Source organism: Carassius carassius, chromosome 36 (assembly GCF_963082965.1).
Source record: "Carassius carassius chromosome 36, fCarCar2.1, whole genome shotgun sequence".
Taxonomy (NCBI): Eukaryota; Metazoa; Chordata; class Actinopteri; order Cypriniformes; family Cyprinidae; genus Carassius; species Carassius carassius.
In genome coordinates this window covers 9,829,161-9,852,108 of record NC_081790.1, presented here as the reverse complement: position 1 = coordinate 9,852,108, position 22,948 = coordinate 9,829,161, and the positions used below count along the sequence as shown (strand labels likewise).

The following is a 22,948-nucleotide window of genomic DNA, read 5'->3' as shown; positions in this document are numbered from 1 at the left end:
GTAGTTATCCGTTTAGATATTTATATATCAAACTGAGATAATTAATTATTTTAATTTTAAAATATTTGTTTTATTTTTATATTTTATAAATATAATGTTTATTTATAGAAAATGCAATGATATTTATTAGATTTTTTTAATATTTGGTTTTATTGACATTTTATAAATATTAAAACGTATTCATAGACAAAGGATGTTTGATTTTTTTTTTTTTTTGGAAAAAGATAGATTCAATAGATAGATGTCCACTCCAAACCTACCTGGCCATACATGAAAAATTAACTGCCCCCTTCTGTTAAATCATGAAAGAACTGTGATTAAATATTATAATTTTAGAAAGCGGAGTTAAAATTTCACTAACCCAGGCCTGATTACTGCAAGACCTGTTGAATCAAGAAACCACTTTAATAGAACCTGTCTGACAAAGTGAAGCATGCTTACAAAGCAACATATCATGCCGCAAACTAACGAAATTCAAGAACAGATGAGAAACAAAATAGTTGACATGTATCAGTCTGGAAAGGATTATAAAGCCATTTCTATGACTTTGGGACTCCAGTGAACCACAGTCAGAATCATTATCCACAAATGGAGAAAACTTGGAACAGTGGCAATCCTTCACAGGAGTGGCCGGCCAATCAAAATTACTCCAAGAGCACAACGACGACTCATCCAGGAGGCCATAAAAGAACCCAGAACAACATATAAAGAATTGCAGGCCTCACGTGCCTCAACTAAGATCCGTGTTCATGGTTCAACAATAAGAAAGAGACTGGGCAAAAATGGCATCCATGGGAGAGTTCCAAGACAAAAGCCATAGTTTACCAAAAAAAAACACAAAGGCTCATCTCACATTTGCCAAAAACTTGATCTTGATTATCTTGATTAATGAATCTTGATTATCTCCAAGACTTTTAGCCAAATATTCTGTGGACTGATTAACTTTTTGGAAGGCATGTATCCCGTTACATCTGGCATAAAACCAACACAGCATTATTCATCATCTTCATTCATCATCATATCAACAGTCAAACATGGTGGTGGTAGTGTGATGGTCTGGGGCTGCTTTGCAGCTTCAGGATCTGGATGACTTGCCAAAATTGATGGAACCATGAATCCTGCATGCCAACAAAACATCCTGAAGGAGAAAATCCAGCCGTCAGTTTGTGACCTCAAGCACACTTGGGTTATGGAGCAGGACAATGATCCCAAACACACCAGCAAGTTCACCTCTGAATGGCTCAAGAAAAATTAAATTAAGGTTTTGGAGAGGTCAAGTCAAAGTCCAGACTTAAATCCGATTGAGATGCTGTGGCATGATCTTAAACAGTCCTTTCATGCCCGAAAACCCTCCGATGTGTCTGAATTAAAACAATTCTGCAAAGAAGAGTGGGCCAAAATTCCTCCACAGCGATGTGAAAGACTCATTGCTAGTTATCGCAAATGCTTGGTTGCAGTTTTTGCTGAAAAGGCATAACAAGTTATTAGATTTAGGGAGCAATTACTTTTTTCACATAGTGCCAGGCAGGTTTGGACAGCTTTTATCCCTTAATGAAATCATTTCATTATTATAATTAATCATTATTTCAAAACTGCATTTTCTATTTAATTGGGTTATCTTTGTGTAATATTATTATTTTTTCTTTTTTGATGATCTGAATCTTTTAAGTGTGACAAATTTGCCAAAAATAAGATATAAGATCAGGAAGGAGGAAAAAAACCTTTTCACAGCACTGTATGTAAAAGCCATAATTAAATGGAAACCAAAAGGTTGCCTACATTTAAAAGATAAAAAAATATATATCTCTGCAATTCTGTTAGATGATGCTGGTGGCATAAAAATGATACACTTCACCTTTAGATCTTCCAAAATGACAATTTTGGACAGAATGGAGTCCTGAGAGGCCCATGTGACAAGAGTATCTGCTGTACAGCTGCTGTGATTGGTCACCTCCTATAGAACAGTTTATCAAGGTGAGAAGAGAGCTGTCATATGACATCAACACACTAACACACAAACTCTCATTCTCATGTACTACACAGCCTCTCATGTGTAATAAAGCATACCTATAAACACACTCTACACTATGGGTGCAACACAAACACTCACGCACTCAAACCACCAATAGGTTGATAATTGAATTCTTTAATAACCATCATAAATCCTGAGTGTTCTGACAGGTTGTATGTAGCTCTCGCATTCCTTAGGGCACCGTGCAACTCTTGAAGCTTATTACTTTTCCCATCCCCAGGAGAGACCGGGAGAGGAGGAGACAGGAAAGGCTCCAGCAGTCTGACCCCTGCAGAGCGTGTGTCTCAGTCTCTCCAGTCCTCGTCATCTCTGTCTACATCTTTGTCTCTCCCTCTTTATAGCTCATAGCAATGATGTTTTTGACATTTTCTGACCCTTACACACACACACAACCATTTAAAACTTTGGGGTTGGTAATGTTTTTGAAAGTTTTTGAAAGTTTTTGAATGTTTTTGAATGTTTTTGAAAGAAGCTACTTATGCTCACCAAGCCTCCATTTATTTAATCAAAAAACAAAACAAAACAGTACAACATTAATACTGTGAAATATAATTACAATTTTAAATCTGTGTTTTCTATTTTAATATATTTAAAAATGTCATTTATTCCTGTGATGGTGGAAAACTGTCACATGATCCATCAGAAATCATTTTAATATGCTGCTCAATTCCTATTGTAATCAAGTACAAAAATGAGTCATTTGCTGCTCATACAGCATTTGAAGTCTGAATGCTTTAAAAATTCAGATCAGGCGTCTGGCTACGGATATAGAACCTCAGTGTCAATATCAATTCAATGATCTACACAAAAATCGAGGACTGCGTTTTGACATTGGCACTAACTTAATAAAGAAACTTTTAAATCCAACCTTGAAAATAAAAATAATACCTGGAACGATAATGGTGGTTAAATGTTCAAGCACGAATGACAGTACTAGGACATCTGAGCTTGTAATATAACTGGAGCACTAAGTACAAAAAAATGCATAAGCCATGACTTTAAATATCTTAAAAAGCTCCTTGAGAGTTATTTTCATAAGCCATCTTAAATCTCTTATCCTTTAAAAAAAAGACTGGAAGAGCTATTTAAAACTTGCTGAGTTCATGGAAAGCATAACATGTCTGGAGGTATCTAATCCCAACTGAGGATGTGTCTTCTTTGTGATTTTAATCCAGCATTTTATTCAAGTTACACATGTCTGTGACACTTCTGATGTGCACGGCTGATACGATTTTTCACCAAACTGCAACGCATACCAAATTATGATTGGGCCCTTAAGAAAAAAAAAACAGCACGCGAATCCAGTACTGTTAGCACTCCGGCTAATCAATATCTCCAAATGTTCAGCAACATGCCAAGCAAGGCAATTTATCATAAACACCATGATTTGTAGTCGTTTTTGCCCATTAAAGTCCTGGTCGAGTGGAACAATGTTTGACAGTGACATAAAGCCTCTTACAAGGGCAGTGGAAAATTAAACATGACCTTAATCAAGAACTTACTCTAAAAAGGCCAAAGTAAATATGAAAACTAATACACTACTGTTGAAAAGTTTGGGGTTGTAAAATGCCTCTTATTCTCATCAAGGAGCACACTTTATTTTTTGGCAAACAAAAGAGATTTACTATTAAAATTAAAACATGTAAGAAATGTTGTGTGATTATTCCTTAAAAATAATGGTTGTTTCATTTTAATAGTAGCAGTAGTAGCAATAGGCTATGTACATTCCACTGAAAAATAGTAATAGGCAAAATGTCTTCAAATGAAACCAGACTTTGATTTTGACGAGTTGCCGTGAATAACTTTATAGTTCTGTGTATATGATATGACGCTAGTTTTACTCAAATCAAATGCTCATTAAGTGACTCTCAGAGCAAACTGAGTGGACCTTGGTGGAATAGGGTGGACCTCAATGACTACTAGTGGTGCGCGGGTCGTCTCATTACCCGTGTGTTGCATGCAATTACCCATATATAGCCTATATTAAATATTTGGAATATATATTCTATGGTGTTATTTTACTGACAAATGTCAAGAGTGCATTATTGTAGCACGAAAGCACAGTTATACAATGTGCTGCATATATTTGTGGTGTACTTAGATTGATATAGCCTATATACTGTATATATATATATATTGTGACGAGTGGGGCGGGGCCGAGGGACGTGGGAACAGGAGCGAGGCCGGTGGAGTGATTGGAGATGAGCGACACCTGCGACACTCGCCGGTCTCGAGTCCCACGGAGGAGATGGAGGGATATAAAACCGGAGCGACGACAGTGACGGACGAGAGAGGACCAGGCCTGGACTTTATTTTGTGTTTTGATTTTTATTTGTGCGCGTCAGTCATCCGTAAGGTGCTGATGTGCTGTTTTGTGTTTATTTTGATTATGAAAGTTTCATTTGATTGTACGCCGGTTCTCGCCTCCTTCTTCCCGAAGATTATGAAGATTTAATTCGTTACAGTGGTGCCGAAGCCCGGGAGAAGGAGGGACGCGCTGCTGAAGATCCCTCGCCGCTGTGGTGAATCCGCGGTGCCATCGAGCAGGCGAGAAAGTGTGCCGCCATGGACGCTCGAGGCGGTGGGCTGGAGTGAGTTGCCGGGGACGGGCGAGCTCGCTACCGGCCGCTCGTGATGTGGAGGGGCGGCTGCCGTCCGTGAGGAAGCGGGGGAGTTGGCGCCGTTCGCCAGGGGGCCGGAGCCTGCTGCCTCCGTGAAGGAATCCGGAGGAGCAGGGAACGGGGGACTCCTGCCGGCTGCCCAAAACCGGGAGAGCCGTCGCCGTCCACTGGGCGGCGGAGGAGTGTCGTGCCACCCGCCGAGGGCCGTCCAGTGCCACCGCCAGGCACCGCGGAGGAGATCACCCAGCTGGTGGAGGGCCGAGCAGCAGTGCGTCTGGGAACTGGATTTTTTTTTGTTTTTTTTTTGTTTTTTTTTTCTCTCCCCTCTCTCGTCTCTGTCGCTCCTCCTTCCATCTCCTTTTCTCTCGCCTCGTCTGTCCTACCCCCAGGTTCCCGCGAGTGGGGGGGGGGTGTAGAGCGCAGTCTCAGGAGTACCCCCCGGCCTGCGAGGGGCGATGGGGGTATGTGACGAGTGGGGCGGGGCCGAGGGACTTGGGAACAGGAGCGAGGCCGGTGGAGTGATTGGAGATGAGCCTTTTATTTTGGTCTGTACTTATATATAGTACAGACCAAAAGTTTGGACACACCTTCTCATTCAAAGAGTTTTCTTTATTTTCATGACTATGAAAATTGTAGATTCACACTGAAGGCATCAATGGCTATTTGACCAAGAAGGGGTGCTGCGCCAGGTCACCTGATCACCTGGCCTCCACAGTCACCGGACTTGAACCCAATCGAGATGGTTTAGGGGTGAGCTGGACCGCAGACAGTAGGCAAAAGGGCCAACAAGTGTTAAGCATCTCTCGGGGAACTCCTTGAAGACTGTTGGAATACCATTTCAGGTGACTTCCTCTTGAAGCTCATCAAGAGAATGCCAAGAGTGTGTAAAGCAGTAATCAAAGCAAAAGGTGGCTATAGGGCTGGGACAACGTTTGACATTATTTTACTGACAAATGTCAAGAGTGCATTATTGTAGCACGAAAGCACAGTAATACAATGTGCTGCATATATATGAGGTGTACTTAGATTGATATAGCCTATATACTGTATATATATATATTGTGACGAGTGGGGCGGGGCCGAGGGACGTGGGAACAGGAGCGAGGCCGGTGGAGTGATTGGAGATGAGCGACACCTGCGACACTCGCCGGTCTCGAGTCCCACGGAGGAGATGGAGGGATAGAAAACCGGAGCGACGACAGTGACGGACGAGAGAGGACCAGGCCTGGACTTTATTTTGTGTTTTGATTTTTATTTGTGCGTGTCAGTCATCCGTAAGGTGCTGATGCGCTGTTTTGTGTTTATTTTGATTATGAAAGTTTCATTTGATTGTCCGCCGGTTCTCGCCTCCTTCTTCCCGAAGATTATGAAGATTTAATTCGTTACAGTGGTGCCGAAGCCCGGGAGAAGGAGGGACGCGCTGCTGAAGATCCCTCGCCGCTGTGGTGAATCCGCGGTGCCATCGAGCAGGCGAGAAAGTGTGCCGCCATGGACGCTCGAGGCGGTGGGCTGGAGTGAGTTGCCGGGGACGGGCGAGCTCGCTACCGGCTGCTCGTGATGTGGAGGGGCGGCTGCCGTCCGTGAGGAAGCGGGGGAGTTGGCGCCGTTCACCAGGGGGCCGGAGCCTGCTGCCTCCGTGAAGGAATCCGGAGGAGCAGGGAACGGGGGACTCCTGCCGGCTGCCCAAAACCGGGAGAGCCGTAGCCGTCCTCTGGGCGGCGGAGGAGTGTCGTGCCATCCGCCGAAGTATATATATACTTATATATAGTACAGACCAAAAGTTTGGACACACCTTCTCATTCAAAGAGTTTTCTTTATTTTCATGACTATGAAAATTGTAGAGTCACACTGAAGGCATCAATGGCTATTTGACCAAGAAGGAGTGCTGCGCCAGGTCACCTGATCACCTGGCCTCCACAGTCACCGGACCTGAACCCAATCGAGATGGTTTAGGGGTGAGCTGGACCGCAGACAGAAGGCAAAAGGGCCAACAAGTGCTAAGCATCTCTCGGGGAACTCCTTGAAGACTGTTGGAATACCATTTCAGGTGACTTCCTCTTGAAGCTCATCAAGAGAATGCCAAGAGTGTGCAAAGCAGTAATCAAAGCAAAAGGTGGCTACAGGGCTGGGACAACGCGTCGAGGTCATCGATGACGTCGACGCAAAAAATACGTCAACGCAAAATATGCGCATCGATTCGTCGACCTGTTTTTATTTCTCTAAAATACGTTTGCAAAACGTTTACCTTATGTGCGCTGAATATACGCGATGGCCGGATCAACATTCTGTCCAACGTTATATAACCAATCCAGGGGTTTTTCTGCATTGATCTTTTTTTTTGGCGGCTGTAAAAGCCTTATTTGATCGGTGAGTGATGTAGAATAGAATGACTGTGCTGCGCCTGACAGGGCGCGTACGAGAGAGAGCCCCGGCTGAGCGCGCGCAGTCTTCAAACAACACGAGCGCTTCTTCCTCTCTCTCTCCCTCGTGCATATTAATCAAAATTATTAAACATGATAGAAAAACACCAAAGTTTCACGCACGCTCGCGCACTCACAGTCTTCAAACTACACGAGTGCTGTCTTGCGCTCTCTCTCTCTCTCTCTCTCTCTCTCTCGTGCATATTAACCAAAATCATTAGACACGATAGAAAAAGGGCGGAACGCCAAAGTTTCACGTGGAGGATTCAGAGATTTTTTTTTCTCCATGACAGGCTGCTGGCTCCCAATGTTAATTTTTTTTTTTTTTTTTTGGAAAAGCACTCTGTATTAGCTTAAAGCCCTCAAGTTTACATTGGTTACTGTATTCTTTCAATTGCTCTAAACAAGTATTTTGGGTGACCTTTTTTATTGAATGCTAGACATCAAGTTGTTGTTATTTTCATCTGAAAGAAGAACTTTTTTTCAGTAAGCTAGGCCCTATGTGTTCAGTAAGCTTGTTTCAGTAAGCTATGTGTTTTCAAGGCTTCAAGGTTTTATTGAATGCAATCTCTATACAAGTGCAAAGTAATGCATTCTTAGTCAGTCTTTTATTTTGTCATTTTAAAGGAACACTCCACCGTTTTTTGAAATAGGGCTTATTCACATTATTTCCTACATTTAGATAGGTGGGCAAATGCATTTTTGTGTCAGTGCATGCATTGTTTTAGTTTGACTGGGTCGGCGTTAGCTTAGCTTAGCACAATGAATGGAATCCTTTGTTGCCAGCTAGCATGGCCTGAGTAAAAGTGATCAAAAAAAATAAAAAAACCCCCCACCTAATTACTTCTTGTGGCCTGCGTATTCACAACGAGTACAAATAGCGATCCAGATTAACACTAGGCGATTTCCTAGGCAGATATTGACTTGGGACTATATTATGGGGAAGCACAGGCGAAGCACTGCTGCTTAGGCGAAGCACTGCTACTTCGGTGCAGAGATATCACGCAACACATGAAATCCCACGAATTCCATCAACATAGCGGCGTGCAACGCGTCAAAAAAAACAGAAGAAGAAGAACATACCGGCGTGACCTGCACCGAGTGTCTTCGCTTTTGGATGATTTATTTTGAGAAGTTACAGCAAACATGTTTATTACCTGCATAGCAAAAGGTTGTGAGAACAAGCAAAGGACATACACGAATGTAATGTTTCACAGAATTCCACCTAATGTGGAACTGAGAAATAAATGGCTAGCAGCTCTGGAGATCTGTAGTTCAACGCCTCTCAACAAAATAAAGCAGTATCGTGTTTGCGAAGAACATTTTGCACCAGAGGACTACTTTGAAAACACAGGAAGAACAAAGTGCACATGTAAGTTGTCTTTTATTTCTCTTCCTATATAATCTATATTGCCTGTGAAAACATCAACTCTATGTGAATACAGCTATAATATGGGTCGATCTATACATGCGTCATGATTAAAATAATCACTTACTCTGTGGACAGCTGTCCATTTGGTCCATTCGGCGTGGGGCGTTTTTTCCAGTTCACTTTGTCACACTGGAAAAAAAATCGAGTACTGCAGAATGGATCAGCGCCGTGAAATCCTCTGTAGATGTGACACAACTTCGGGCACGCTCATCTTGATCTGTGTTGAGCCTGGTCATCAATGGCAAAAACATGTCCCACTCTCTACAGCATAGACACTCTATTTCCGTCGGCATAGATTGGCATATTCCCCCACATTCACACCACCAGTTCATGTTGGCTCTCATCACGAGCGATCCCAACCTCCTCCTCCTCCTCCTCCTCCTCCTCCTGTCGTTCTATTTCCAAAGCACGCAGCTCGTCTTCTGTAAACTGGTTCAAATAGGTATGGTTCTGGTTCTTGACTGTCTGAGAAGTCACCCTCTTCGTCTCTCTCAAAATCAGCCATGTTCATCGCCATTCGTGTACTGTAAGGAAAATAGCCAGGCAGCTACTATTCACGCCGGTATGTTGACGGAATTAGTGGGATTTCATGTGTTGCGTGATATCTCTGCGCTGAAGTAGCAGTGCTTCGCCTAAGCAGCAGTGCTTCGCCTGTGCTTCCCCATAATATAGTCCCAAGTCAATATCTGCCTAGGAAATCGCCTAGTGTTAATCTGGATCGCTATTTGTACTCGTTGTGAATACGCAGGCCACAAGAAGTAATTAGGTGGGTTTTTTAAATTTTTTTGATTACTTTTACTCAGGCCATGCTAGCTGGCAACAAAGGATTCCATTCATTGTGCTAAGCTAAGCTAACGCCGACCCAGTCAAACTAAAACAATGCATGCACTGACGCAAAAATGCATTTGCCCACCTATCTAAATGTAGGAAATAATGTGAATAAGCCCTATTTCAAAAAACGGTGGAGTGTTCCTTTAAGAGCAATAAACATATATTGCAATGTTAAGGAATTCATGTTTTTTTCATTAAGATATGAAAATCAACATGTATAAATTGTTAGTAGTCAATTAATGGGGAGATAATCGAAAACGAATAGGTTTGAAAAAATTAATCGTTAGATTAATCGATGCATCGAAAAAATAATTGCTAGATTAATCGTTTAAAAAATAATCGTTTATCCCAGCCCTAGGTGGCTACTTTGAAGAACCTAGAATATGACATATTTTCATTTGTTTCACACTTTTTTGTTATGTATATAATTCCATATATAATTCCACATGTGTTAATTCATAGTTTTGATGCCTTCAGTGTGAATCTACAATTTTCATAGTCATGAAATAAAGAAAACTCTTTGAATGAGAAGGTGTGTCCAAACTTTTGGTCTGTACTGTATATATATAGGCTATAAGCAGAGGTGGAAAGTAACGAATTACATTTACTCGCGTTACTGTAATTGAGTAGCTTTTTTGTGTACTAATACTTTTTAAAGTAATTTTTTAAATCTGTAATTTTACTTTTACTTAAGTATATTTTGTTTGAAGTATTGTACTTCGCTACATTTTAAAACACATTAATTACTGAGTAAAAAAAAATAAAAAATAAAAAAATAAATCGCTCCCTGGAAACTACGGCATAATGGGCAGGAGGGCAAACTGGCGCTAAAATCACAAGAAAGATGCAGACGGACAAAACAGGCGTTAGTGGTGCAGACACCGCTGAAAACGAAACCCCGTCATATTCTGAAGTTGAACTCGAAGGAAATTAAGTGAACCCCTGGCCATATGTATGCTCTATTATGCAGTGTAAGCTGTACATGCCTAGGAAGACCAAACTAGCAGCTTATAAAATCTCGACAAGACATCAACCCTTCGCAAGAATGTAGAGGTAAGCTAAATAATTGCATCGTTGCATTGGTGGTTAAAATGAAGCTTTGACATTTTAGCAAGAGGTTTTGCACAAATTAGCCAAAAAAACAGTGGTGAGGAGTGTGCTATTTTTGTTTTAATTATGTGCGCGCGCATTCTTTCACTGTGTGATTCAGTCTCCTAAAATGCATTTAGAATGATCACAAAATTGAAGATATAGGGGCAGAAAATTCACATATTTATATAATTTCATATATTAAATCAAAATCACACAAAGAATGCCATCTTTTCCTCCAAAAATCATCATGAATATATACATACATATATATAACAGTTCAGTAAACAAGTTAATTAAGAGACTTGCGTTTTAGACACCATATTGCCTTTTTTAGCTCTATTTCTACAACAGAAAATAATTCCAAACACAGCCACCAAAGTACAGTTTTGCGTCTCTGAGCAACGTGACAGTGTTTCGTTTCTGAATGAATCAACCGGTTTAAATGATTCGGTTCAATCGCAATGACTCACTTATTAACAGTGACTTGCTGCCACATACTGGCCATTTTAATTTCACATTTAAAGTATCTTTTGATTTTTTTTAAAATAATTAATTTCTTATAATTTCAAATGAGTATTCAACATTTTATGTCTTGTATATCAAAACATTATTCATGCATTTGTAACTGCAGGTTAAATGCATTCTTGTCCTGCACTAAACAGTGTAATACATCTAAATGCCACTTCCAATGAATCTTCTGCATTTCCTCTGCATTAAAAGATGAGTTTGTTGATACTGATTTGCCTGGTAACAGCCCAAATGTTTTATTATTCTAAATAACTGATTCCTTTAATTAAAAACAACTAGTTTGAGATTAATAGACCTATCCCAGGGGTGTCAAACTCAGTTCCTGGAGGGTCGTAGCCCTGCAGAGTTTAGTTCTAACCCTGCTCCAGCACACATATCATGTAGTTTTCAAATAAACCTAAATTATTAGATTAGCTGGATCAGGTGTGTTTAATTAAGGTTATATCTAAACTGTGCAGGACTGTGGCCCTCCAGGAACTGGCCTGTCCCATTTTGACTCCCTCCCACTGTTAAAATGTAACTAAGTAATTTTTACTCTGAGTAAATTTTAAATGAGCTACTTTTTACTTTTACTTGAGTAGATTTTTAGACTGGTACTTTTACTTGTACTTAAGTAAAATTTCATTAATGTAATGGTACTTTTACTTGAGTAGAATATTTTTGTACTCTTTCCACCTCTGGCTATAAGTACACAATATATATAGGCCTATATGACCACATTAATTTTAAGAATCATATGCTTTTTTGTTTGTTTAGATAAATTGTTCAGAAGGGTTTGATCAAACTGTTAAACTAAGCTATTTACAAATAATCCAAACACCTGATTACTTTCTAATACAATTTAATTGTAAAGAATTTACAGATCCATCTTTGAAATCTGATTGGTTGCTAACTTTTGACAATGTTTAATTCAGGTTTGAAAATAATTAATAGCTATCTACAGCGCATGAGCCCAGAGAGATTTGAGCGTGCACAGGACACAGTTGAGCGAGAGGAGAGACAAGTTTTAAGTGAGCATGCTTTTTTCGGACGAGAGCAGCGTATATCTGAGCGCGCGTCCGGTTTTGTGCAAGATCAAGAAAATCCGCGCGCGAGCGGAGAGATTTGCGCTCACACATTGTATTAATGTGCTTTCGCGCTACAATAATGCGCTCTCAACATTTGTCAGTAAAATAATGGCATACATTTTCATATTTTATTAGGTTATTTGATAAGGTTAAAAAACAAAGACAAAGTAAAAAGACATCAGTGTTCAGTAATTGTGTTCATTTTAAACAGGATTTCTTATAAGCGTTATACTTTTAGAGAGCGATCAGATGTTGCTTAATGTTTGATGCCGCTCACAAGCCTGCGTGGTGTTTCCAGTCTAGGTACCCATCTCCAACCTCAAACATAGTGTCATTAAAATGACGACACATCTTGCAGTACACGGCATCGTCTTTTATGCTGTACCAGAGACAATTTGGCTGTACTCTAGAAATGGGAACTTTGTGTAGCTACCACTTAGAAGCAAAATGTCTAGACTTGCCTTTAATTGTTGTGCCCGGAAAACTCGCGTAAATGGAGCTGAGCAGGTGGTTCATAACGTGTGGATAAATCAGTTGCTTTTCTCAAAGATTAGCCCGGGTTGATGTAGACGTTTCAGGTTCTGTTATTTTTTTTAATTTATTTATTTTATTTTTTTTAAATTAAAGATATCTGTTTCGACATGCTTGTCTCGTGTCATGCGTGTTAAAAGTTTATTTCACTAGCAGACGTAAACTCATCTTCCCATCCCCCCAACAATACGCGATTGGCTAAACAGTACTACTAAGCTTATTATCTTTTCATGAAACTTCTTGTACGTGTTTAAGTGATTAGTATTGTCATATATGCAATTATTATTATTTTTTTGTCTGTTCTGATTAGGTGGGCCAGCCGTCAATCTGAGTGGGCCAGTGCCACCCTGGCCCTCATGTAGCCTCGCCCCTGGTTTACGTCCTCATTTAGTGAGATGGCAGACGCTGAAATCACCACCAGTGTCATGGGCATTCAGTATGTGTGTAGTAAAATGAAACCATGCGTCTGTGCCATTCATTAACAGAGACATGCGGGATTCGTATTTAAATGGACTTTACAGATACTAGTCATTTTCTTATTTTAGACAAAAAACAGCATTGCCCTGTTCAAACAAACATAATCACAGAATGCTATGGTCAACAATTCATCCACAACTATGGATGGATATATTTCACTCAATACCAACAAGTGTCAATAAAAGCAATTAAAAATAAATGCTATTTAAAAATGCAACACTGTTGCAAGCTAATGTTGCTTCATACATGGATTTCTCGACGACGTCATCACTGCTTGCGCACGCAACCAAGAGGCAAAAGACCCGCGCTCTTCGTACCGGAGTAAATGGTTTAGGTGGTGGTGTTGTCGCTAGTCAAAATGCCAAGGAGTTGTTGCGTTGTCAATTGTACCAACCGAGCCAGTGATAATTCATACATGCATCACAGTATGTCCGGATTTTGATTCGTAAACAGTTGGACGTTTTACATAATGTTATACATAATGTTATATTAATAATATATTAATATGAAACAAAAACAAACAGATCCAACTCTGAAATTGCAATTTATTATTGAGTTAACAAGAAATTACAAACAATGCGAAATCTACGTTAATTACAATATTATTTTACTGAACTCGGCATAACAGATAGCGGTTTTCTGCCTCCTGGATGCGCGCGCATCCGGTATTGTTTGTATACAAGAAACCCGTGTATAGGAATAAACTTATGTTTCTCATAAGTTACTGCCCACATTGAGCATTTCACAATCATTTTCTAACATATAAAACAGTTACCACAATCACGTCAAAATGGTGTCTGATGATCCAAAATTAGCACCAATAATTAGAGCTCTCTTGGGTCAGTAATCTGCCTTATAATTAGGAAGTTTAAATAGCTCTGGGTGGCCACATTGGCACACGGTAAGTGGTGGAGTGTGTGTAGCAGTGTGTGTGAGATAGGGGGCCATGTCATGGTAATTGCTCCAATCTGGAGCCTAAGCACACACATAAAACCTGAAGATTTGTTATGCTGGTGTGTGGGTGGGGTAGAATGGAGAGACAAATGTAAAATAGGTCTCCCATTCAGGCATTGTGTTTGGGAACAATACAGATATCACACATAAAATATTACACTGTCTGCCATAACCCATATTTTAGCCATATGCCTATAAAATGATTCATCAAGGTTTCCTTTCATTGTCTATTTTTGGTCTTTTGCCTTTAAGTGATCGGGAATGGGAGAAAAGAGTGGAACGGGGTCTGAAAATTAAGCTGGATTCGAACATGTGATGGTAACATAAGCACCATATGCGAGCTCCATTACTTAAGTAAAGAAACTGAATAAAGAGGATGACATCAATGAATCAATTGAAAATGTAAAATAATGTGGAAAAAAAATGTGGAATATTTCTATTTAGTGTGGGTAAGCCATTCCAATTCACTGAATTCGCCATTTTCATTGAGAATGCCCTTGCTATACGGAAACAATACAAACACACACACACACACACACACACACACACACAGAAGGTCACAGTAAAAGGTGAGTGGTCTGACAGACAGTCCACCAGCAGGACAGAATAGCCCTGAAGGGAAATGCAAATAAGTGTCAACAGGGAGGAAACAGAAACACAGATGAAGAAGTGAAGGTTCAAAGCCAGGCCAAAACTATCTAACTATCTACAGCTGCTAGTTCTCAACTGGGCGTCTAGAAACCAAAGACTATCCTTCCCCAATACATTTTCTTTGCACAAATGCAATTGTTTTTTCTTTTTACAAACACATTTTCAGCATTTAATGAACAATGCCAGGTGAAATAAAAGAAGCAAACAATACCTTTTGAACAAGATGAAGCCATTTTGATTTCGATCAACATCTAGAGAGATTATTTAATACTAGAGACAAAAACTGTACACAGCACAGCAAATCCAAGGAATTGGCCCTTCCCCCAACCCAATATCAACTGAATATATTTCGCCGGTACTGGCTGCCATTCATGGTGGTCTAAATTTAAGCTGCATCAAATTATATTTGATTATATTTATTGTACTCTCAGCTGAAGCCATTTTACCTCTGAGCATAATTAAATTTACTGCATGTAATCACGTTACTTTATTCACAAAGTTTTTGTGTTGTCCTAACTGCCACAAGACTAAAATTCACAATTTTTGCATAGTGAGTTGGTCCCTCAATGGCTGTTTCAGTGGATTGAGCTTCCTGGATACGACAACATCAAATATCATCTCTTGTTCTGTGTCTACACGCAAGGTCACCTTGAGCGCAGTTCCCCCCTCCATTTCACCCTCCCTCGCTCACTCAATCCTTCTCTTTTTCCATATCAGCAAGAATATTACATGCCTCGCTAAGGGAGATCTTTCCTATCGGATAACACAACTGCAGTGGCAGTCCGGAAGAATGTACAGCATTTTAACAGAGGTGTGTAGGTGTCTGGTACTTTGTATTGAAGAAGGAAGCAGAGTCAAAACTAATGACACAGAGTAAAGTTGAACTGAGGACACAAAAACAACCCAGACAACACAGAGCATTTATGATGCATTAAATCATTCACAACAGGGCTTGAAATTAGGTACATTAAAAAAGCTGTCTGGTTGAGCACTTTTATAGCACAATACACACAGACTGTATAAAAACATGGACATAGTGTCCGTGACGTCACTTGGTAGTGCATTACTCCCAGATAATCGAAAATGGGCAAAGAGGCAGGAGTCGTTTGCTGAAACCACGTACACCTAGCTCGACTGCATTGACAGCAGCGGCAATCCACCTGTCACTCAAGTGGCCATGCCCTTAATTATAATTTAAATGGATGAATTATAAAAAAATCACCCCCCTCCCCCACAGTTGTCAAATTAGCTATATAGACCAAAATATTTTTTTAACCAGGCTGTTAATTTTTTTTTTAACATGGGATTGACTCCCTTTTGCAGCCAGCCCTCTAACAGCCAGTTGACGGATTACAATTTAAGTCACTTCCGTGTTTGCTTCACACGAGAGAGTGGGAGGTTGCCGCTTGATAATACACCATTTACCACAGTGTAAAAACATTTATGTCACTTCCACCTAAAAAGCATTAATGTTGAGCCCTTCATATGTGTACAGAGAGTAAGTGATACAAGGCCTTCCTTCTCAATGATATGTGACATATTTTACAACACTGTAACATCAAACCATTTTTTAGTCTGAGGACATAGCATGACTATACACTTTTTTTTGTAACTTATTTAAAAAAAGTGAAACTTTCATATTTTCAAGATTCATTAAATGCTAAGTAAAACATAAAAAAAATCTTTAATTTTATTGATTTGAGAGCTCATGAAAGTAAACAATCCATTATCTCAAAATACTACAATATTTTTGAAAATAGGCTCATTTTCCAACTCCCCTCACAGGTTAACAGTTGAGTTTTACCGTTTTCGAATTCATTCACCTGATACGTCATGTGCAGATCGATGTTAACATTTAAGCTAGCTGGTGAGAGAAAATGACACTATCGGAGTCTAAAGAGGAAACTTGACAGCGAAAATAGGGCATACAAAGAGGAATGCAAAGCCAGTGTGTCTTATCTGCAACGAAGTTGTCGCTTTTTTAAACTCTTAAACATTGTTATACTTTTATTTTTAAGGCAAAATCACTAAAGACGAAGTGATTGTGAGTTGTTGTCATGACAGGTCTATTTCAGAACCAGCAGCTATAAATAATTACAATAAACTGCGGGCCGCCTGTTGCCGACCACTGCCATATGGGGTTCAGGTCAGGCATGTTGGATGGCCAATCAAGCGCAGTAATATCATGTTCAGCAAACCACTTGGAAGTCCTGCTGGAAAAGGAAATCAGCCTCTCCATAAAGCTTGTCAGCAGATGGAAGCATAAAATGCTCCAAAATCTCCTGGTAGATGACTGCATTGACTTTGCACTTGTTAAAACACAAGGACCAACACCAGCAGACGTCACAGCACCCCAAAATCATCACTGACTTCAGAAACTTCACACTTCGTGTAACAAAGTTACAAAAGTGATTTAGTCAAGAGCATTAAGAGATTCTCTCTTTTGTTGTTTGATCAACATGAATTTTAGACTGCTGTCACTTTAAGACCTGCCAGGATGTGTTTTCTTTTTCAGCTGTTTGCTTTCACTTACGACCTAAATTACTGTGTTTATGAGGAAAATTGCAAAGACACATGACACATGACACATGTAAGTGTGTGAATTTAATCATTCAAGGCCTATAAAGCTGCAAAAATATGAGCACCATCTTCAAGTACACCTCTCTGATAGCGCATGCATATAGCGAAATTAATTTTCCCAGCATCAATAACAGCCACCAGCACATACCTAGCCCCTCGGGAGAAAACAATATGAAGTAGGATAGTAGAGTGTGAATGAAAGAAAATAAAAAGTAAGGACTTTGCCATTTGGGCCAGAGCGTGTTTGATCAGAAGGACAATGTGGCATGCGCTGCCATGAGGCTTTGTTTGAAATGGTGAACAATTTTCTATGGAACTTAACTGTGTGACAGCTGCAGTGTCTGGTTGTGGCCATAATATTTGGGCTAATCTGTGGCCTTAATGCAGTTAAAAAGCCTGGAATGAAAGAAAAAGAGAAAAAGAAAAAGAAAAAAGTGAACTAAGGCCAAAACTCAATTTGAGTTTTATTGCATATCTAAACCGCACTGGAGCCAAAGCATTAAAATCCAAAACACATTTTCCCTTGGAGATCGCAGGGGGAGAGACCAGAAGCTGGCCAAACCTTGATCCACTACTGCCTGGAGAACAAGAGCAGAGACACAGACAAGCATCGATGGATGAGAAACCACAGCTTCCTCCAACCCAATACAAGCCCATTACAAGATACTGTACTCAAATGCCTCTTTTCCCTAAATATTCAGTCCTCTTCTGTCAAACCCTTGTGTTCCTCAGCTGTGTTCTAGGCTGATTTGTATTCTGACTGACGAGGAGAAGGAGACATCGCGGCTCAGAGTTATAGCCAGCTGCACTGTGGCACTCCGCCCGTCCTCTGAGCCTTAAATCAGAACCGGCCCACCTGCCTTCAAAAGGAGGGTGGAAGCAGAGAGGAACGAGCAGCCCCGACTGCTAGATACAAGTGCAGCTGGCCACTAGACTTCAGTCTCACTCATTAATCTGATAATGTGGTATTATTATAACCAAAATTCCCCTCCGACCCGACAGCAGTTTATTCTGAAAACTCTCCCTGATGAGCCTCAATAATATAAATCCTACTACAAAGAGCCAGAGGGGATGAGACAAGAAAAAGATCTAAGAAAATGAGGAGAAAAGAAAGAAATAGAAAATGAAAATGGGACAAGAATACCCAAGGGACAGAAACAACTAAAGGTGAAACAACATGAAACAGCATCTGTACCATTTCATTTTGGACACAATGGATTATATCAAATGTAGAAGAAGTTATTGCACTGTGGTGAAAACTAACATTTTTTTTAGAACATGAACAACACTACCAGGGACATAAAGTAAAATTCCATTTGATTTTGTCAGTTCACACAGTTTTATTTTTGTTGATAACATATGATTCACAAGATTCTGGTCAATACCTATAATAGAATTGAAATAAATTATTTCCAATAAATGGCTAATATTACAATTCTATATTATTTAGTATGACAAAAAAAGCAATAAAACACCTTAAAATAAATTCAACAGTTTTTAATGCTAATTTAAAATGCTATTAAAGCATCACAACATTATAAATGAAAATACACAAGACAAATATTCATTTTGAGATTTTCTAAAGATTAAACTAAACTCCATTTTTTAAATAATTAGTGATTGTAATTAATTAAAATTAATTTTAAGCGAGCATTATATAAAAACAAGGTAATATAAATGTAACATAAAAATAGGTGTAAATGAGCATGCACAATGGGCTAGGTGCACAAGATGGCGCCGGTGAGCTTCAGCGACACGAGTGTGTGCATACTTATTTCCGGTCCTGCGACGCTCGCATTTACTACAAGGGAAACTTATATAAGAAACTTGGCTAGATGGATATAATTAATGTTTTTCAAATTTAACAGCGAATAGTGGTATATCAAAGACACGAGGAAACATCCTCCCTAAATTTTTGCGTACCTCTGTGTGGAAATTAATCAAGATACAACGCGGAGATTGCTTTATTCTTCTGTTGATTATGCGGATCAGCGTCAGCATCAGGTTAATCAGTCCACAGGGATTTCTTCTTTCAAACACAAACCACTCAAATATGCAATACTTTACATTTTCGGAGAGCTGATTTAGTTTTGACTGTTAAATATAAGATCATAAGGTTTCTGACTGTCAAACGAGACAGATATTTCTGATAAAGTATGTATGTTTTATTAACTTTATTTGATAACAGTTTATAACTGTGTACAATTTAACGTAATGCTATTATGGTAGGTTTGCATTAATTAAAAGATCGCTGTTTGCATTCATGTGTGTTTTTATCAATGTTTATCTGTTTTGTAAAATATCTGCAGCATAAATAATTTTGTCTATAAGCAGTGCATGTATTTTGTTACAAATTCTTCAGATAAAACAAATATTAAAATTAATCATGTGTTAGTTGTATTATTTTACAGCCCGTTTTGTTTTTCATTTCAAAATGTTTGATGCAAAGTTGACTATGTCAAATAATAAAATATGTTGTGAAAATGATGATGAAACAAACTAATGTATGTGCACAATTGAGAAATGTGAAGATAAATCACAGCCCATGTCTCACAAGGTGAACATTTAATTAAAAAAATAATAATGTAATACAAAAATTTTCGAGAAATAAGTAATTTTTACATTTACATAATTGGTAAGGTAAAAATAAATTATGTATCTGTGTGTACACACCATGAGTTCAATTTTCATTTCGTGAACAGTAGGGAACATTAGTGTATTTAATTCATTCACCGGACCCAAACATACACAGTTTCAAATGCACTGGCTCAGTTAACATTTATAGAATAGTAATAATAGCAGTGTAAATCTTATGTGCATTTGAAGTGATATTATAAATCCTGTAAACATATATAGAAGGTAATATTTGGATTTCTCCGGTTCTCTGCACTGGCGTTTAGCACAACTACGCACACACTCGCAAAGCCAGAAATCCAAGATGGCGGAGATATGCAACTAGCCCATTAAATATCTTATACGAGCCAATATATCAGACTGCTAAAGTCATTCATATCAGACAATAACCAATATGGTCCCTATGTATATTTGCCTTTTGGTTTCGCTTAAATGCATTTGCTTTTGGCAATTACGGAATAAAATGACATATGCATACTACTACAAAAAGCAGGCTTTGTAAAACATAAAGAGAATGATCCTGTCATTGCAGCTTCACTTATTCACTTATCACTGCAGTCAGAAAGAATGAGAGCAGATACAAATACATTCCCTAGTGTCCTGCCAAACCCAGTTCAGCTTCTCTTTCCTCTGAACACACAGCCCCGTTCCAGTCTACCACTAAAACCAATCCACCATTTAACCACATACTGATAAAAACTGAAGCTAGCTATACAATTACTGTCAACTTTGAAACAGATTTTACTATCACTGTCTATATTTAGTGGATTATAGTAATGGTACCGTTGAATTAAAGTTGGCTGCAATATTTAGTGACTTCAAAGTCATAATGGCATGTAGATCCAGCTAAATATCAAAGATCATTTGCATAAACCATTGGCGACAAACGCTTAGTCTAATCCCCAACCTGAGTATCAACCCTTTCCTCTTAAAGCCACTTTTAGCCCTATTATGGTGTTGCAGTCATAACACTCTTCACCACATCCCTGACCCTAATCCTTTACAGTCGTGTGGTGATGAGAACAAGACTTATTGTTTTTGACATAACCCTCAATAGACCGGTGTTTTGATCTGTCATGATACACAATCCATTTCTTGCCTAAAGTATAGACCACACTGTCGTTAGATTTTTTTCTTTTTTTTGTCTCTTGAATAGTCTGATGGTTCTGTTTGACAGCTGGGCAATGGAAGAGAGTATTGTGAAACCTCAAGAAATCCTGGAGCATGGAAGAAGGGTGCCTCTTAAAGAGTTCAAACTAACCGTGGCAGATAACATGCATGAATCAGTGTTGTTATTGTTTACTGTAACTTAAAATATTAAAGAAAATGTTGTTCATTGAAATTATGCTGAAATAAAATAAAGAAATATTAGAACACACATACTAAACTAAACTAAACACACATTTTGAAATGACAAAATAAACTAAGTATTAAAATTGCTAACAGAAATAAAGCAAACTAAAATGGGAATAGAAATTTAAATAAACAAAAATAACAAGCACATACAAATAAAAAAAAAAATTAATAAAACCTATAATAGTACATAAAAATTACTAAATATCATTTGTAGAAATGAAAATGCAGTTATTGTGTGGAATGTGAGTACAGGATTTACGGTAATTGGACATTAAAGTTATAGTTGACCCAAAATTAAATGTACCACAAAAAAATTTGAAGAATGTTCAAGTTAATAAGAGATTCCATTATGAAAGAGATTAATTAATTCAATTAATTAATTAATTAATGGTCAACTAGCCATGTTAATACCTTATTTGGAGTGAGGAAGGAAAAAGAGAGAAACAAAAAACGTGGAGAATACAGAAAGCCTGGATTATTTTGCATGGATTGCTTGGCAAGAGCAAACTTTGGCATGGCTTCCATCCACCTCTGCTCTTTAAAATAATTCAGTTACGAGGGGGACCCCCAGTGTCCTTTGGGGCCAATGCTTTGATCTCTTCCTGGTTTCCCCCTTGTTTGGTAGAAAACCCAGAGGCACATCACAAAGGTGCAAGTGTAATAATTGGCTGCAAGCAGTCTAGATTCAAAGCAGCTGTCCAGACTACATGAGGGCGCAGTTCTGGCTGACATAAACGAATGCTTCATTAAGCCACAAGAAGGAACAATCTGGAATGTTTTAGTTTTATCAGCAGAGGAACAATTAAGGTTGATTTATTTCATGCCACAAAGTGCACTTGCAAGAAGGCCAAAAACAAAAAGTATGGACCATGCAAACAAGTCAATTTTCATAAACTGACAGTAAATAAGCCAAGAACCATTTGCTTGTTTTTGTAAGGGCCATTTGTTGTCTTATATTCAACATAATGAATGAAGCACAGATTTAAATGACTGTTCCTCTCGTGAGTAAAATGGGATTTGAGATTATACGCTGCATTTGTATGACAACATGGATTTGCGTTGTAATCTGAAATGTGACAGGAGGCAGCTCCTATGCTGATCCAAATAGTCTTCTCTTATCTGACTCATACATCTTGAACGTAAACTGTGATTGCTACAATGGACCTGCTGTCAGAAAAGGCCAGCAAACAGAACAGCCGTAGTTTACATAAGCAATAAATCTGTAGAGGGTGGGCCTCTGTAATGCCAGCTTTTCCGTGCTGTCCTCTGGAATGGCTGCATCTGTGCGGTGACAAAAACCCCTGTGTTTGAGCACTTGGCACATGTGGCCCAGCCAACACACGCTCAAACCCCACACGCGTTCTTGAGCATGCTCTGGAAAGGGTGACGAAGCCGCGGTCTGGGTGGAGTGCGGCAGGGTTATGGGGTGAGGTTGGGTAGCTCTTCCTCAGTGGGGTGGGTCAGTGTCCACTCTGTGTTCCCGGGCTTGTACAGAGCTCATCCCAGCCAGAGCAGTGCCCTGCACTAGGAAATGCTCTGCAGGGGTTTGGCCATCTGTGCCTGGCCTAGCGCATCAGCTTGGCCAACTGCCGTACACCTCTCACATCGCCGGTTATGCCCTGATCTACAGCTACAATGCCAGCCATACATCAACAGCTCGAGTGGGCAGTAATGCCATGTTAGATTTGTGTTCATAATACGCCTAATGAAACTACAAGCGAAGCATCACAGCCTTAAATTAT

The 22,948-nt window shown here is 39.3% G+C and overlaps 1 protein-coding gene across 1 annotated transcript in view; it reads right to left on the bottom strand.

Moving 5' to 3' along the window:
* Positions 1–22,948, bottom strand: part of bcr (BCR activator of RhoGEF and GTPase) — an 88,764-nt gene that overhangs the window by 49,567 nt on the left and 16,249 nt on the right. The window lies entirely within an intron of this gene.